Genomic DNA, 18,040 nt, shown 5'->3' with positions numbered 1-18,040 from the left:
ACCGCAGTGGCGAGCTCATAGTGCTCACGGTCACACGTGAAGGCGTACGAGAAGGCGCTGCTCATGGTGATGATGCCATTCGGTCCTAGCATCTTCAGCTTGAGGTAGGTGTAGTTGGGGATTGCCATGAATTTGGCATAGCATGGCTGTCATAGAACCGACCAATTTATAAGAGCACAAGTATAATGGTAGCCCACAAGCGGTCACACTATCATACTTGAGCCCATATAAACCTGGTAGTCTGTCGAGTACCACAACGGGTCTCGATAAACGATCCAGAAACAACTAAGATCGTACATGATTCAACATACACATCACATATTACACAAAGTTCACAAATACATTTTCATCATCAGAGTATGAAATAAAGTTATTACAACCTAAGTTTGATAGATAATAGCGGAAGCAAATTAAGTTCGAAAGTAGCTTTTGCCAACATAGTTTAATATAGTGCCAACATACGATCACAGTCCATAAAAGCATATAGAGGGATTAGTAAAGAAGCCTACCCAAGGCTTACTCCTCATCCACAGTGGAATAGAAGCAACTCTTGCAATATCCATGATATACTATGCCATCTGCAACAATAGGAATAAAACCCTGAGTACAAGAAGGTACTCAGCTAGACTTACCTGTCATAAACTAGAAATAAATTGACTCCAAGGATTATGCAAGGCTGTATAAGTGGAGATAGCTTGACAACATTTTGCATAAAAAGCGCATAACTCAGTTATACAATTATAATTCTATTAACAAGTTAATTATAACTATCCATCTCTAAATTAGCAACTATCCTATGCCAAACATGTGATACATCATTTTAAGAGCATACAATAGTAACCATAGCTGGTATAGTAATTCCATGTTTATCCGAACCATCATATTCCATAATACAATTACTACGATGTTGGGGCTAGCCAAGTTTCTCACTATCCGGGAGAGACGATGATTCAAATCGATTTCAACCAGCTAGGAATTTATTCCTAACACAAACCCAGGCGGACCAGATCAACGGTCACCTTAGGTCACCTTTGGTACAACTCAAGTATACATGTCGTGGTTTCGCCCAGCGCCGCACAATCAGGGACAACCAACTGCTAGGACATTTAGGACTATCCTGCCCTTGGGCTCATGTCTGGTTTCCCCACACATCCTTACTACCATCTAAGTGCGCACTGTTATAGAGCGGGGCCTGACCTGAGTTGAGCTACTCGGTTTCATGGTCGGAATGAGTTATTCGGCCAGCTAAGTGATAGACATGCGTTCAATCTTGTCAAAAGTCCCAACAACGGTACGGTTCTTAATCGACATAGACGGAATCACATGAGTCAACCTACGCATAGACTCCGCCCGGCCTTGATTTATATTATCCCATGGTTCTTTTCCATGATAGAAAATATAGCCAACCGTGCTTTGGTATCCACCTATATCTCGCAGGTGACAGGAAATCACTCGACTTCTACCGGTCTAAGCATGGCTAAGCATATATTCGATCCTAGACCTACACCGGGTTAAAGGAGTATTTCTGGACAAGAAAATTATATGCATCAAGTGGTTTCAATCAACTCTTATAACCTAATGCATCAATCATAAAGGACTCAAGTAATATTTTATAAAACATTGGGAGACTTAGAATGCTTTAGGGCTTGCCTTTTAGAAAAGAAGTGGGGCGGTGGTCAGGGCACTCCGGAAGCTCTTCTGGGGTCTGCTCCTCTTCTTCGGGAGCTGTGGCTTGATGAATCTCCTGCTGGTCCCCTTTCTCTCCTTCGTTGAACTCCAGCAACGTTATCTCATCTGTCGACCCTAGATGCATGAATATGGCATAACATATTACGAATGCATACATGCTGACAAGTATAGTATGATGAATGTATTCGTGTAAGTATTCTTAATAGCATGGTGTTAAAGTAATAACAAGTGCATCACATTTTACTGGGTATGTGCATATCTCTTCTGGATTACTTAATCAAGCACTTCAACAATTCATTTACTACACCACAAAATAGTAGCTACTTGTTTTACTCATAACTGAAGTTCTACTTACCCAAATGTTGTGATCTTGGACTTTCTAGAAATCTTATAGAATTGTCTACAACTCTTATTTAATCACCAAAAGCTAATTCACACTCTATCCTAACCAAAACAGACAATCAATCCAGTGCTGTCCAGAAATTCCAGAGATGGAGCATTTCGGAATACTAACTTTAAACAGCTATAACTCCTAAACCCTTTGGCTATTGTCCTAAACTTTTAACACAAGATATATGAAGAAGTTACCTAACAACTTTGTTATTAACCATTTTTACAGCAAAGATCATTTTTACTATGCAACATACCAAACCACAGAATCTGTCTGAAAACCATTCTCACCCGAATTATAAAGTAATGATATTGTTACTGCATATACAACATTCCCAATTTGACCTCACCAAGCATACCATCAGTTCAGGGACATCAAATAAACTCAAGAAAACATAATGTCCACTCCCAAACTATTCATTTAAAAACCTTTATCAATTTAACTAGATAATTAGGTTAAATAATAAATATATACCCAATATGCATAATAAATTCTGAGAAAATTACAGTGGACTCCAAATGCTCATAATAGACTACTATGAAAATTTATACCATTTGCACATGTATAACATCCTATGCAAAAATGATAAGCTAGCAAGGGTTATTTTTAGTGAAAATAGAAAACCCTATAGAAAAGTGTCAAGCAACAAATTATATATTTTTTCTAGCTTCACATTAGTGCCATACTACTGTACAAAAATTTGCATAGTATTATCTTTCATATTTTTATCCCTACAAATTTCCTTAGAAAATGTCATTTATTAATAAATAAATAGAAAGACCATTTTTTAAATCAAGTTTACAGCAAGCTTATTATTTTTTCTAGCTAGAGCATGTCAATATAAAACCCACAAAATTGGAATCACAATTTTAGGAGTTTTCTAGCTCAAGATATCTAATTTACAAAATTGTAAACATACAAAAAGCATTTATCTAAATACATTTTAATCCTTAATAAAAACATCAGAAACTGTACATATCATATTTTTATAAAATACTACACTTCCTAAGGAACACTATAAAATTTGGTTCACAAGATTTGGATCTCTACAACTCCACTTATCATTTTTTAAAGTTTGCATCAAATCTGAAAACAAATGAACTATCCTTCTCAACCGAGTCACTGACAGCTAGGGCCCTCAGGTCAGTCGAACCCCATAGGTCAGCGACACAGGAAGCAGGGGAGCGACGCAGCTCAACGCGGCTCGGCCCTAGCTCGTCGCCGGCGAGCTCTCCGACGAAACCAAGTGCACCGACATGGTTTATAGAACAAACCGCATCTAGTGACCTAGGTGGTGGCAGCGCAGGTGCGGCGAAGCGTGCTCGTCGCCGACCATGGTGGCACGGCGGCGCTGCTCTACGGTGCGCTGGCCATTTCCGGCCTCGGTGAGTCTAGGAGAGGAGCGCACCAGCATAATGGTGACCATACTGATCTATCTAGGTGACCTAGGTGGCGCGAGGTGGTCCAACGAGCTCCGGCCACGTGCACGGTGGCGCAGAGGTGTGAGCGCGGTGGCGCGGGTCACCGTGTTCCACACCGATGAGACCACTAACCATGGTAACATCATGCACAAAGAAAGAACACACCACAGACTAGCCCTAACGTAAGGAATCAAAGCAAATGCCTAAGCGAGCAACGTGGCGGCGAGCTCACCGTGGATGCGATCATGACGGCCGAGAACTCCGGTGAGGAAGAAAATGGCGAATACGCCCTCACCGAAGCTCATTAGCTGCTGCAATCAAGTCGAGGAGGTAGATGGGGATGTGGCGCAGCTGTGGGCAAGATGGAGGCGGCGACGGTGTGGTGGCATGGGTGCTAGGCGACGGTGGAGCTGTGCTGTGCTTGGCGACGGTGCTCTGGTTCCGCGGCGAGAGAAAGGGCAAGCACTGGAGAGTGAGAGAGCGGGTGGGAGTGAGCAAAAATGAGGCACGTGGCTCTCAGATATCAGCTGCCTGCGCACAGTGTCAAGGCCCAGGCGTTGGCCAAACGGTGGCCACGCGGCGGCCATGCTCTGTCCATGGTCGGCCTCGTTCAGGCGTGGCGTGGCGTTCTTCAGCGCCTAAACCCGAGCCTGACAGAGCGATTTCAATCGTTTAAATCTCCTAATCCGTAGCTTGTTAGTGCATACCAACTGAACAAAACTTGTAGCCCTAAGTACCAGCTACAATTCTTATTAAAGGATCATGTGCTAATTCTCAACCAATACCGAGTAAAGTCAACCCAAAGTTGAGCTTGTCAAACTGTCAGTGAAGCATGACTTAGCAAAAATAAGTGTTGAAAACAGTGCAAAGCTAGTTTTTGTGAGCCAATTTCAAGCATGTTAGGAGCTAAACTAGTCTATGACCCAAAAATAAAAGTTGTTCCCCTCATCAAATACTACAACTTTGCTTTAGTGACCACATCCATGCAAGGTCTCTATGACATAGTTCAAACTAGGTCAAACCTACTACATTCAAATGATGGTATACACTTAAACTATGACCTAGTGACCAAATTAGCCCTAGCCAAGAATACCAAAGTTGTTCCTAATGACATTCCAAATATATTTAAGCTATTCCTAAGGTCACACAGTCATTTCATACACTCGTTACACATAAAGCTTTCTAGGTCAACATACATAGCATCACTTAAGGACTCGATCATGCAAAGTGACCTTCATGAACATTGTTCCACTAACCATTCTAAGTGTAGCTAAGATGTTTTAGTGACTCACATCAACCATTTACACGTATTCACTCATGATCATATGCATATATACAAGGAAACATAAAATAACAAGCATGTTTCATATATTTCAATCACATGTTTCAATTGTAAAAGCTTATATATGAATGCTCGATGCTCATGCTCATGCAATGCAATTCAAATTATGCAAGTCTAACACCTAGGGTGTTACAATGGCCGCCCTAAGATGGCATGTTAGGACCCTAGAAAGTCCACCACTTTGAAGGTGAGGATCTTCGAGCGGAAGTTGCTTGGCTGCCAAACGTGATGGGCAGGTCGATCTGCCCGAGCGGGTATGCCTGCGCTCCCAGGATCACTCCGTGGAAGGGAGAGCCCGCCAAGTGGAGCTTCAATTGGGGGATGCACATGGCGTTGAGGGTGTCGACATAGAGGATGTTGAGCCTGCTACCTCCATCCATCAGCACCTTGGTGAGGCACTTCTTTTGGACGATGGGATCGACAATGAGTAGGTAGCATCCTAGTCTCGCAATGTGGGAGGGATGGTCCCTCTGATCGAAGGTGATCGAAGATTCTGACTAGCTGAGGAAGGAGGAGACAGCCGTGTCAGGTGGTGCATGCCTCCCTATAGCATACCTTGTGCTGGCGCTTGGACCTGATGATGTCGGATCCACCGAAGATCATGATGCATTCATCAGCATTGGGGAAACTATCTCCGTCCTTGCCCGCCGTGCCTCCTTTCTTGGCTGTCGCCTCTTTGTCATCCCCTTCTTTCGGCCCACTGGCCTATCATAGGAAACATTTGAGGAGCTCACAGCCCTTGTAGTGGTGTTTGATGGGGTAGGCATGGTTGGTGCATGCCTTATCCCTGAGTTTGTTGAAGTGCTCAGGCAGGCCCTGTTGGGGCTGCTTGCCCGTGGGGTCAGTTACGGCGACCAATGCGGTGTTGTCCAGTCGGCGTCGGTCCTTTTTGTTCTTGCCCCTCTATGCGGAGGGGCCCTTGTCTTGGTCCATGCGCTTGGCCTTGCCTTTGTCCCGGCCCCTGTTGAAGACCGCTCCAACTGCTTCCTCGCCGAAGGCATGGTTAGTGGCGATGTCGAGTAGGTCGAGGGTGATACGGTGCTTTAGGCATCCAATCTTGTGGATTAGGGACTCGCAGGTCATCTCGGAGAGGAATACGCTAATGACATTCACGTCAACGACATCAAGGAGATAGTTGCATCATTGGGAGAACCTACGGATGTAGTCCCATAGGGACTCACTAGGCTCCTGCTGGCAACTCTTGAGGTCCTAGGAGTTCCCAGGACAGACATACGTCCCCTAGAAATTCCCAACAAAGACCCTCTTGAGGTCCGCCTAGTCGCGGATGCTGTCGTGTGGGAGGAATTCAAGCCATGCCCGGACATGTCCCCCCACGTAGATGGGGAGATATTGAGTGCTGAAATAGTCATCATCCACCCCTCCGGCTCAGCAGGCGAGCCAGAAATCTTCGAGGCAAATACCGAGGTTTGTCTCCTGGGTGTACTTAGTGATGTTGGTGGGCGGTCGGAAGCGCTGTGGGAATGGCGCTCTCTGGATACGCCGGTCAAAGGACCATGGCCCTAGGCCCTTAGGGCTAGGACTCCGGTCGTCCGGCCGGCGACCGTGCCTGGGGCACATTTCACCGCTCCCCTCGATGGTTTGGCTAGGATTCGTGTCGCCTGCTCTCGCCGCTGCCCGATGGACATCATCATCACGTCGAGCCTGATGCCGGTTGCTGACGATGCTGCGAGCATCCTGGTGCAGACCAGGCCGCTCGTGTACCGACGGTCGGTGTGGAGCAGGTGTCAGGTCCGACCGAGGCACGACTGCTGCCTCCCGAGCCGCACCTAGCGGCTGTAGCAGCGAGCAGATGGAGCGATCCATCTGGCACATCCTCGTTCCCCCGGTGGGGAGAGAGGGCGCGTGTCGAAGTCATGATGCAGAGCTTTCTGCCTGTTGAACAGCAGTGGCTTCTACTAGAACCCAGAGGTTTTGGTAGACTACCCGCTCCTGGGGGTTGACGGGTTTAGGAACACTACACAGAAGCATTGTATCAGCAGCGATGTTCTGGCTAGCCCGAGTGAACTGTGGGAGATCGTTCCCCTCATTCATGATTTTGTGTTGGACCTGACGGGCGCGAGCCCAGGTGCCACCCACTGGGCCACATGCATAAGGCACAACATGCTGTACTGAGCGCGCCGCCATAGGTGATGGCTGATTCTGCCGCTGTTGTCATAATTCCTTGGCATGTGCTTGCGCAGACACGAGGCCCCCCGCATGTGGGTCTGGAGGGGAGTGAGTCTGCATAGATTCCACAACCACCGGTGGCTGTCCCAGAGCGTTCGCCTTAGCGCACTCTCGGGACGAACGGTGGTGAGGTGCCACATCGCCGATGCTGGAGCCGTCGCTCTCACCCTCATCATCTGGGAGTTTGTGGAAGGTGGCGGGAGCATAGCTCACCATTCCCATGAATTCGGATGTGAGGGGGGATAGCGCTAGCATCCTTCAGAGCCCCCAAGCGTATGCATCCATGAGGGACGCGAGGCCATAGGGGAACTGATCATACGGTGTTCGTGGTGTCGGCAATATGGTACCTCTGGATGATCGGCTAGAGATAGTAAATAAAGAGTAAATAACAGTACGCATATTACTTATAGTGGGGTTTGAGCAGAGTGTTTGCTCGGAATGAAGCGCAGATGCTGCGTCGTTGAAGTCATGCGTCCTGGAGTCGATGGAGGGTGCCCCTTCGACGGGTGTCGGAACGAGTGCCTCCTTGTGGAGGTGTAGTACGCCGAGCCGGTCGACAACAAAGTCTAGGCTTCCAAGGAGGAAGGCCTGGGATGGCTTGAAGACGGGTGGAGCCCACATCTCAACAGGTGGGAGTGCTGGAAACTCTAGTAAGCCGAAGCGAATCATATTGCCTGAGCCCGCCATGGTGAAGGTGGCAGAAAAGTGGGCCATCCAATGACCAAAAAGTATTGAACGTACATCGTCTTCCCCACGGACAGCGCCAACTGTCGGTGCAGAAAGTGACCAAGAAGTAAATATTTGTAGTTTTGCCGTACGTTATGATCGGAGGTGGCCTAGCACTCAATGACACAGGGTTTATACTGGTTCAGGCAATGTGCCCTACGTCTAGTTTGAGCTGGTTGGTGACTTTATTCCTGAGTTTAGGTGCTTAAATTTGCAGTGAGGTTACAAACAAGAAGGAGAAAGATGGGATGTACAAGAGGTCTGGTCGGCTCTGGTTGGAAGGGCCGAGGGCGACAAGAGCTCCGCTATGAGCTAAGTGTTCAAGCGTGTGCTTGAGGTCCGAACCTGGTGGTTCTATGGTTGTGAGCTAGTGAACTTGGTCGATCTAGATTCACTTGTATGAACTTGAATCAGCTGAGTCTCTTGGGAGAGAGCGCATCGCCTTTTATAGATGAAGGGGATGGCCTTACAAGTGAGAGGGAGAGAGTACGTATGCTTCTAAACCTTGTTGCCCACATCGACGGGTATAGGATGATGGCAGGCGCCCACAACACTATTTGATGTCAGATGCATGTGGGAGGTTACGTCATCTTGTTTTGGGTATGGCAGAAGTTGGCACCTGCATATACTCTTAATGCCTGGAGGCATGTGAGGAGTTTCACCATATTCACTCGGTATGGTAAATTCTGGCGCCCACAACACTGTCGACGCCCAGAGGCATGTGGGGGGGGGGCCTTACCGTATGGGAGTTAATGGCGCCCACAATACTATTGGTAAAATGTCGGTGCCTACAACACTGTTCATGTCTGAGCGATTATAGAGTACTGTTCCTGTAGGTGTATAGGTTACAGTCCCTGGTATCATAGTTTGACTAGGGCGCCTTGCCTTTCTTTCTCTGTTCGTTCCTTGGTCCTTTCTAGGTGGGCGTCCCCGGTCGGTTGGTCCCAGTCGGCTCTGGTTGCGCTAGTCGGAGAAGAGCGGTGAGCAGGGCTTCTGCATATCCTGGTCGAAGACGTGGGGTCGAAGTCAGAAGTAGTACTTTGTCCAGGCCTTCCAGTCGGAGAGGCTATTCGGAGGCGGCAAGAGTCAGAGCGAGCGCTCCGCTCGGAGAGGTGGGCCGGAGTCGGAAAACTGGTGCCGCACCTCCTCAGCCAGACCTTCCGATCGGTGATTGGATCGCCCTTCTGGCTTGTTGTTCAAATACTTGGGCCGGCCGATGAGTTGCTCACTATCTACTTGGGCTGAGCCTTTTGTTGGAAAGCCGGTCCCCGAGGGACCCCTGAGTTTATGAACCCGACAAACACCATATGGGATTTTGATAGAATGGTAACTCAATTTATATGGTTGGATATTGTCCACCTATATTGAAAAGTTCAAAAAAGGACACTGGGTGCCACACGCACGTGCTGCCATCGGCGGGCCAGGCCAGGGCATGGTAGGTAGGTAGACGGTGAGCGAGCGGACGAACAGATGGTAAGTCACAAAATTATGGGAGTTTCTTCCATTTTTAATTGGTGGCAATTTGATGACGGGAGTTTTCTCCGTTATCGCTGCTGAACAATGATGGTGAGAGATCTCTCATCTCCTGTGTCTTGAACACCTTCTGAGCCCTTTCGCTTACCCCGCAAGTGACTAAATAGTGCCTCCCTTCGATTGATCTTCCGGTTCGCTAGCTACAACCACTCTTCCGCTGTCTCAAAGTTTCTTTGTCCTAGTACTTGTGCGCATGAGTCCTAGGAGAGTAGGCCTCTGAAATGCTTGTCGTCTACGAGTTCACCTGCTCGGGTGGAAGACGACAATCATGTTTTTGGGGAGTGTCACTGACGGCATGATTACTCGCTACGTCCTCTTCTTCCTGGCACACGGCAAAGGTTCTCTAGTGATTGGCACTGCTTCCCTTCTACACTGCATCGAGCGGGATGACTACACCGATAGGCACTATGTCGACTAGTGCATCCGGCTCTACCATTGGGTATGTTTCCGTTGTTTGCTATCCAGTAAAGTTTTGGATTAATATCTTGCTGGTTAGTATCATCTACATGATATTCATGCTTAGATCACACAAGCATATACATGATGTCACAAACCTTTTGGTTATTGCTATTTTCTAGATTAAATTATTACTCAAAAACGTGATAGGCAATTCTCGGTAGTCGGCTTTTGTGGGTATGCTAAAACCAAATGTTTTTGAGGGCACTCATTACAAGAGGTGGCGACAGAGGTGCATTCTACGCTTGACTGCTGTGCACTGGTATTTTGTCACTGAACCTAGGGTTGTTGGGCCGTATACTCCTGATGAGGAGCGTGCGTTCAAACATGTTGATACTACATTCAAGGCTATAATTCTGAGCGTGCTAGGAGACACCATAGTGGATGCATATGTGCCGCTACAAACTGGTAAAGAGATGTGGAATGCACTTGAGGCCAAATATAGGGTTTCTAATGCTGGTAGTGAGTTGTATGTCATGAAGCAATTTCATGACTACAGGATGGTTGATGACTATTCTGTAGTAGAACAAGCTCATGAGATACAAACACTAGCAAAAGAGCTCAAAAATTTTGGTTGTGTATTGCCAGATAAGTTTGTGGTAGGCTGTATTATTGCAAAGCTGCCACAGGCTTGGATAGATTTTGCTACTTCTCTGAAACATAAGAGATAAGAGTTTGATATTGTTGATCTCATTGGCTCTTTTGATGTTGAAGAGAAGGCGAGAGCAAAGGACGTTCGTGGTAAGAAAACTGTTGAGGGAGGTTCTATTGCCCATGTGGTGCAGAAAAATCCTCAAAATTCCCACAAGATGAAATTCCAATAAGAACTCAAACAAAAGAACACTACACCTTTTATGAAGAAGAAGAACAAGGAAAAGAGGAATTGTTTCACTTGTGGCAAGACTAGGCATTATGCTAAGGATTGCCCAGATGGCAGGTGAAAGCCCAAGAAGGAATCTACAAACATGATTGAGGCTGATGGAGGAACATCGGGGTATGGTAATTTATTACATACAGTTCTTTCGGTTTTTCATTCACCTAATTGATGAGTGGATACAGGGGCTAATATTCATGTATGTGCTGATATTTCTTTGTTTTCTTCTTATCAAGTTGGACGAGCTTCCTCCTTGTTGATGGGAAATGGGGCGCGTGCGGCTGTATGTGGTGTTGGTATGGTCGATCTAAAGCTTACTTCGGGAAAGACCGTGCAGCTAAAGAACGTTCAACATGTCTCCTCAATAAGGAAGAATTTGATTAGTGGTTCTCTGTTATATCTTGATGGTTATAAACTTGTGTTTGAGTCGAATAAGTGTGTACTAAGTATGAAACTTTTGTTAGCAAAGGCTACGAGAGCGGAGGCTTGTTCTGCTTGTATTTAAACGATGCATGTGTTAATTATGTGAACCATGTGAGCCAGGTTAATGAGACAAATGTTTGGTGTTCGCACTTATGTCATAATAATTTTGGTTGTATGACTCGCTTAACTGGTTTAAATTTAATCCTGAAATTTGATTTGGTCAAAGGTTCTAAATGCAATGTATGTGTTGAATCAAAACAACCTCGCAAGCCTCACAAAGCTACTGTGGATAAAAACTTGGCTCCATTAGAACTAATTCATTACGATCTGTGCGAAATGAATGGCGAGCTGACCAAAGGTGGCAAAAGGTATTTTATTACGTTTATAGACGATTGCACTAGATTTTGCCATGTGTATTTACTAAAATCAAAATATGAAGCGTCGAATTATTTTAAGATTTATAAAGCTAAAGTAGAAAACCAACTTGAGAAGAACATCAAACGGTTGAGAACTGATCACGGGGGAGAATATTTCTCAAATGATTTTTATGAGTTTTGTGTTGAGCATGAAATTATTTTTGAGAGGACACCGTCTTACTCACCACAATTCAATGGGATTATAGAGAGAAAGAACCACACTCTTACTGAGTTAGTTAACGCCATGGAAGAGACAGCGGGATTATCTAAGAAATGGTGAGGTCAGGCGATATTAACAACGTGTCATGTCCTGAATAGAGTGCCCACTAAAAACAAAGAAATTACACCATTTGAGGAATTGGAGAAGAAGAGATTAAATCTCTCTTACCTACGAACATGGGGTTGTCTGGCAAAGGTAAATGTGCCAATTAACAAGAAGCAAAAGCTTAGACCAAAAATAGTTGATTGTGTCTTTCTTGGTTATACTATTCACATCATGGGTTATAGATTTTTAATGATAAATTCTGGGGTACCTGATGTGAACGTTGGTACTATCATGGAATCTAGAGATGCTACATTTTTTGAGAATAAGTTTCCTATGAAGAATACACTTGGCACTTCTGGTCATGAATCTATTTTATTACCTGAGACACATGAACCAGTAATACATACTGATGTTGAAACCCATGAAGAAAATCTAGAGGAGGGTAATAATATAGTCACTCAAAAGAGTAAGAGACGGAGGACTGCAAAGTCCTTTGGTGAAGACTATATTATATACTTCATGGATGATACTCCTACGACCATACAACAGGCATATTTATCTCTTTATGCTGACTTATTGAAGGAAACAATTTAGAGTGAGATGGACTCTATTATGTCTAATGGAACTTGGGAGGTGGTTAATTGTCCTTATGGGTGCCAACCTGTGGGATGTAAATGGGTGTTCAAGGAAAAGCTGAGGCCTGATGGTACTATTAAGAAGTACAAGACGAGGCTTGTAGTGAAGGGCTATATGCAGAAAGAAGGTGATGATTATTTTGATAGTTATTCACCAGCTACCCGTTTAACGACTATACGAGTGCTACTTTCCTTGGCTGCCTCGCATGGTCTTCTCGTTCATCAGATGGACGTTAAGACAACTTTCTTGAATGGAGAGCTTGAGGAAGAGATCTATATGGATCAGCCGGTGGATTTGTAGCAAAGGGTCAAGAGGGAAATGTGTGTAAGTTATTGAAATCTTTGTATGGTCTAAAACAAGCACCTAAGCAGTGGCATGAGAAGTTCAACAGAACTTTGACAACAGTAGGTTTTGTTGTGAACGAAGCTGATAAATATGTATATTATCGTTATGTTGGAGGAGAAGGTGTGATCTTGTGCTTATATGTGGATGATATACTAATTTTTGGAAATAATGTTAATGTGATCAAAGAAGTGAAAGACTTTTTGTCTAGTAACTTTGAAATAAAAGACTTGGGTGAGGCTGATGTTATTCTTAACATAAAGCTAATGAGAGAAGAAAATTGTGGGGTAACACTTGTGCAATCCCACTACGTACAAAAGGTGCTGAATCGCTTTGAAAATAGTGATTGTACGCCTGCTCCAACTCCTTATGACCCAAGTGTGCTATTAAGGAAAAATTGAAGAATAGCACGGGATCAATTCAGATACTCTCAAATAATTGGATCGCTTATGTATTTAGCTAGCGCAACGAGGCTTGACATCTCATTTACTGTAAGCAAACTCATGCGGTTTGTTTCAAATCCGAAAGGTAATCATTGGCATGCTCTTGAGAGAGTATTGCGCTATCTAAAAGGGACCATGAGCTATGGCATTCACTATACCGGGTATCCGACGGTACTAGAGGGTTATTACGATGCAAATTGGATATCTGATGCCAATGAGATTTATGCCATAAGTGGATATGTGTTCTCACTTGGAGGTGGCGTTGTTTCATGGAAGTCTTGCAAGCAGACCGTCTTAACAAGGCCAATAATGAAAGCAGAACTCACAGCACTAGATACTGCCTCAGTTGAAGCTGAGTGGCTTCGTGAACTCCTTATGAATTTACCGGTGGTTGAAAAATTAATACCAGCTATTTCCATGAACTGTGATAATCAGACTGTGATAATCAAAGTGAACAGTTCTAGGGATAACATGAAGTCTACAAGGCATGTGAAGAGGTGGCTAAAATTTGTCAGAAAACTAAGAAACTTCGAAGTAATTGCATTGGACTATGTCCATACATCTAGGAATCTGGCAGATCAGTTTATAAAGGGACCGTCACGCAATGTGATAGATAGTGCATCAATAGAGATGGGCTTGAGAACTAGTTGAGGTCATTCCATAGTGGTAACATGTCCTATGTGATCGGAGATCCCATAAAGTAGGATGGTGAACAAGCTAGTGGTTGACTGATGGAGAAACCCCTTATTTTAAGGTCCAAATCGTTATGAGATGCACTGTTTCTCCTATGTTGTATGGCAGGATGGCTAATTCCGTAATGTATTCCAAGTGGCTTATTTAAGCAGGGATATTGTCCTACAGAACGTCCTAGAAGGAAAACACCTATGTGAGTTCGACTGCTAGCCACCATCTATGAGATATGGGTAATCTCTAGATACTCATGAAAGGCATGGAAGTGTGACTTACATGCTTCAAAACAAAGGGGATGCTTATAGCAGCCTAGTACCATGAAAGAATTTTGGTGAAACTCAATTCTCACAGCAACGTCATTCTGCTCAATGGTTGACCCTTGGTCCAACAGTTTTCGCTGAGAAATTATGTACCGCTCATTTTGTTGTCACACTTGTTTTGTTCTGATGTCAGCGTCGTAACGGTCAAGTTGTAACTTCAATTTCATATCCTCGAAGGCCGCCTTTAGTTTGGTAGCCATCTCGTCCCACTCCTTGAGGTGGTTTGTAAGATTCATGGTACCTGAAGTTTGACGTAGCAGTTTCGTAAATCATAAACAAATAAAAATGGCTTAAGTTTTGAGCAGTGAATCATTGACAGTAGTAGAGAATAAAAATAATACACTATTTCTGTAAAATATATTGCTCAACATAATGTATCAGACAATAAATTGCATCTATAGCTGCACAAAAAGTATGACGTTGGAAAAAATGGTAGCTATAAGCCTCTGACCCATATAAGCTATCAGTAAATGTGTACACAAAGAGGAATACAGCATTAACAGACTGTTCCAGTTCATTCAAATTCACTATGCATCTCTGTCATGTTTATTCAGCATTATATTGAGCAGATTCAGAATTTTGTTATGCTATTGGCAGAGGCAGACAACAATTACTAATCAAATATCAGGTGCAGCGTATACAAGGTTACTAAAATTATGAGACAGGTGAAAGCATTATTTTTGACGAAACAGGTAAAATCTTGGTCTAGAAATCAAAATAGATCTCGTCCTATGAGGATTCCATCTCTGTATGTATACATACAACAGTTTCCCTACATATGAAATATTCCAAAATGAATTCACTGAATGTCTGAATCACTAATACGTCAGTACCTCACCAATGAGACAGGAGAGTGAGAGCTGGCCGCCTGGGACTGGCCGCTGGCCGCTGCCCGCTGGGCGGCTGCCTGTGGCCGCCGGACGCCGCCCAAATGAGGAGACGCACAGGACGTCAGGCCGGACTCCGAAGGGCTGAGACGGGGGCGCACCCGCGCGGAGCAAGCGGGCAGCTGGCCGGTGGAGGGCGCGACACGAGGACGGGGACGGGGGCGCGGGGCGACTTGTGAGGGCGGCTGCCGCTCGAGACGGGGACGGGACGCGAGCGCAGAGTCGAGTTGGGAGGCGAAGCCGGAAGGCCAGAGATGGATCAGATGCGGCGGCGGTTATGAGATGCGAATTGCTGGGATGCGATGATGGAAACCAATCAGGGATAGGGAAACTACTAATTTATAGACTCCTTGGCTGGCCCAAACAAATGCATCTTTTTTTTTTAATTTTTGTCGCAATTTTTGTTTAATTAAATTCAACATTGGAACTGCATATATATTTTTGGAAAACATATTTGTATCATGGTCATATTCTTACAAATTTTGTTTAAACTTTTAAATACAGCATTTGAACTGCATTTATAATTTTTTAAAACCTATTTGTATCATGGTCATATGGATGATGAATATTGTAGATAAGAAAACCTATTTAAGTTTTTCAAATAAAAATATTTATATTGTTTTAAACATACAAGAACTTGCTGCAAGGACAAATTAGTTCATTGTAATATTTATGTCTAGCAACTTGAGTGGCACGTCATCCAATCCAATCATGTCTCGCTAGTAGGACATGTCCGTCCAATCATGTCTCACTAGTACGTCGTACTGAGATTGCCACATCATAACCAACAACTTGGTAGTCTCACTCGTAGGTACATGTCGTGCTGGCGTACTGATAGTGCCACGTCGTGACCAACAACTTCGCGTGCAGTCTCGTCCTATCGAGTGCCATGTCATATGCCACCGAGTGCCCGATCGTGTCCACCTACTACCATGTTGCTGTCGTGCCAATACTACAAGTCCACTAATATGAGACATGAGAGTTATCGGTTGACTTCTTATCGTGTTAGACCTATTAGTCCACTCAGACGACAAGTGAGAATATCGGCTTAGTTCCTATCATGTAGTGCTTATTACGTGGCACATTTAGTGGGGCAGCATCTAAAGGGGGGAAATAGAGGGAAATGCATTTTTATAAAAAAAATAAGCAAACAATTTTAAAATTTAAGTTCATAATTTTTTTAAATAAATTCCAAAAAATGGAAAATAGGCCAATTGGGCAACTTGCCAAAGCCAAGTTTAACCACAGCAGGGAGCCACGTCGGCCCAATATGGCCCAATAGCATACTAGCGATGGGCTTACCGTCTCTTCTCATTGACTGTTCTAGAGAACGCGCCCGCCATTTCAATTGGGTACCGTGACTCACTGTGGCCATTTCAGTTCCACTTTCCTAATTTATAGGATCTCAACAACCCGCGTCCCTCTCTCCGTTCTCAGTTTCTTTCGGTGGCACAGTTTCTCTCGGCGGCAATGGCTACACCACTCGGCACCATGGATAGCACAGGAGAAAGAAGACGTTACAGTAATTCATCGCCTGCAAACGGCACCAGGGTTGAAGGTAACTGATATACATCTCTCCTTCGTATTCATTTGATGTGTGCATTTGTGCTACTACTACGATCTCCACGATTAAAGGATGAAAACCATGTACTGCTATTGTGCCACATAAACATCATTGCGATTAGTACTAAGATCTATTGCTATTAGACATGGCTTCTAATTTGTGAGGCTTAGCTTAATACATCTGGGTCCATCGCATGAACCCGTCATGCATGCACACCCGATGTCGTTCCATATTTTGCACTGTTCACCACCGATTCCTTTCTGATCCGGGCCCTACCTGCCATTGGACAGAAGCTACAGACACACCTGCACCACCTTTCATATATATATATATATATATATATATATATATATATATATATATATATATATATATATATAAACACGACGCACCTGTAGACTGAGAATGAGCATTAGTGTCAACATATAAAGAGGAACAGTAAAGAGTAATTTTCCTGATTTGAAACAGCAATGCTACTATGCCGGATAGATGTAGTGCATTGAAATTAGCTACAACCAGAATTGAGTTTATTTTTTTTAAAAAAAAACAAGAGGTGTTTGAGCATGTAAAACCGTCCAATATGTTCATATGAGCCTCCAGTCTCCTCTCTAGTAAAAGCCTGCAGGGAACAAATCATAGCTATGTTTGAGTTCATATGAGCCTCCAGTTCATTGAGGACTCCTTCTGGAAGTTCCCTGAACCATGCCTGTCCAATTCAAATGTACAGAAGATTCAGTTCTCTGAACCATGCATGTCCAATTTAAACATAGTTTCATGGTTGTTTCAAGCTGACAAATGTCCTACCTTAATCAGGCCGGCCAAGCAGTGAACATCAATGTCCTCAGGTACAACTCCTTTGTTCAGCCGGTCCCTCACGTGCTCCTCTTGGTCATTCTCTAGATCAAAGGTCAATTGCCAAAAGAATTGATCTTTACAAACTAAAATCTATAAAGTTAAAAGATTAACAAAGTCTGAAAATTTACCTATGCCCTACTGCTATCACTGTGGTAGAACTGCTATTTCTCACCTACTGTTGCATTGCTACTATCCCTGAAAATAAAAACAGACTCAATGAAACTCTATAATTAGTGAAAACCTATTTTTGCACATAACCAGATTACAACTATAGCATTCATTATTAACATTTCTTATTCACATCATTTGATGCAGTTGACAGTGGTACTAGGGTTCATACTAAAAAAGTGCAGGGAGGGTCCAAGAAGCAGGTAATTTCCATACCCAATATCCAGTCCCTATTTTTGTGTAAGTTGCCTATGCATTGTTAGAACCTTATCATCGACCAACTGGTTGCTGCAAAAAATATATGCATTTAATAAACTCAACTGAGAGTTTTGTAAACGCTATAAAAGACTTATCGACCGACCACAAGGATGTTATTAAGTCTATAGGATTTGGGGGGCTGCTTCGTATGCCA

The 18,040-nt window shown here is 44.1% G+C and overlaps 1 long non-coding RNA gene across 1 annotated transcript; it reads right to left on the bottom strand.

The window, feature by feature from the left end:
• Positions 1-405: 405 nt before the first annotated feature.
• LOC136551933 (uncharacterized) lies at positions 406-15,337 on the bottom strand. The gene is made up of 4 exons (XR_010782701.1): positions 14,988-15,337; positions 14,111-14,395; positions 1,651-1,803; positions 406-578 (listed from the first exon to the last, which is right to left on the bottom strand). It is a non-coding gene; the product is annotated as an uncharacterized lncRNA (long non-coding RNA).
• Between the last annotated feature and the right edge of the window lie 2,703 nt (positions 15,338-18,040).

Source organism: Miscanthus floridulus, chromosome 4, assembly GCF_019320115.1.
Source record: "Miscanthus floridulus cultivar M001 chromosome 4, ASM1932011v1, whole genome shotgun sequence".
Taxonomy (NCBI): domain Eukaryota; kingdom Viridiplantae; phylum Streptophyta; class Magnoliopsida; order Poales; family Poaceae; genus Miscanthus; species Miscanthus floridulus.
The sequence above is the reverse complement of the archived record's forward strand: the minus strand, read 5'-3'. Positions and strand labels throughout refer to the sequence as shown.